Source organism: Sinocyclocheilus grahami, unplaced genomic scaffold (assembly GCF_001515645.1).
Source record: "Sinocyclocheilus grahami isolate Dianchi unplaced genomic scaffold, SAMN03320097.WGS_v1.1 scaffold1033.1, whole genome shotgun sequence".
NCBI classification, from domain to species: domain Eukaryota; kingdom Metazoa; phylum Chordata; class Actinopteri; order Cypriniformes; family Cyprinidae; genus Sinocyclocheilus; species Sinocyclocheilus grahami.
The window spans coordinates 380,186-380,828 of NW_015506212.1; positions in this window are offsets into that span (position 1 = coordinate 380,186).

Consider the following 643-nt stretch of genomic DNA (forward strand, 5'->3'; position numbering starts at 1 on the left):
GCAGCAGAGGGGTCTAGCGGAGGGTCAGTTCAGTCATCTGGACAGACCCAGTCCTCTTCCGATGATACTTTGGTTGTACTTCGAATGACAAATTGCTCGTCTAGGACTTGATGAGTCACCGGTCCAGTTTGCCCAAACAAATTTTTTTTCAGACAGGCCACAGCTGCGACTTCTTTCACCATGCCACTGTGTAAAGGTTCTGGTCCACCTAAGCAGCACTCAAAGATTGCTCGGACGCTAGCATCTATGGCTGAAGCAGATTCCATCGGGGTGAGTCATACTCCGGAGATAGAGCAGCCTGTTGCAGCTTTGGTGGTGTCTCCTGACGAGGCACTACGAGGGAATGTGCGACGTCCCAGCGCTCAATATGGTCGGAGGGATTCACTACTAAAAAAGGCATACGAGTCTGTTGCCTACATTACTCATGCGGAAAACCCAATTTGCCAGTTACTTCTTGCTGCCACCAGTACGTTGGAACCCGCAAATGTTGATCCCTCTATTTCACAGTTTCTGCAAACTGCTCTCTTGGCAATGGGCCATGTGACCCGCGAGCTGGGTAGTCTTACAGCCACGCTCCTGGCAGCCCGCTGCCAAGTGTGGCTTGCCCAAGCACGGCTACCTGAGGACTGTAAGAAAACCTTGA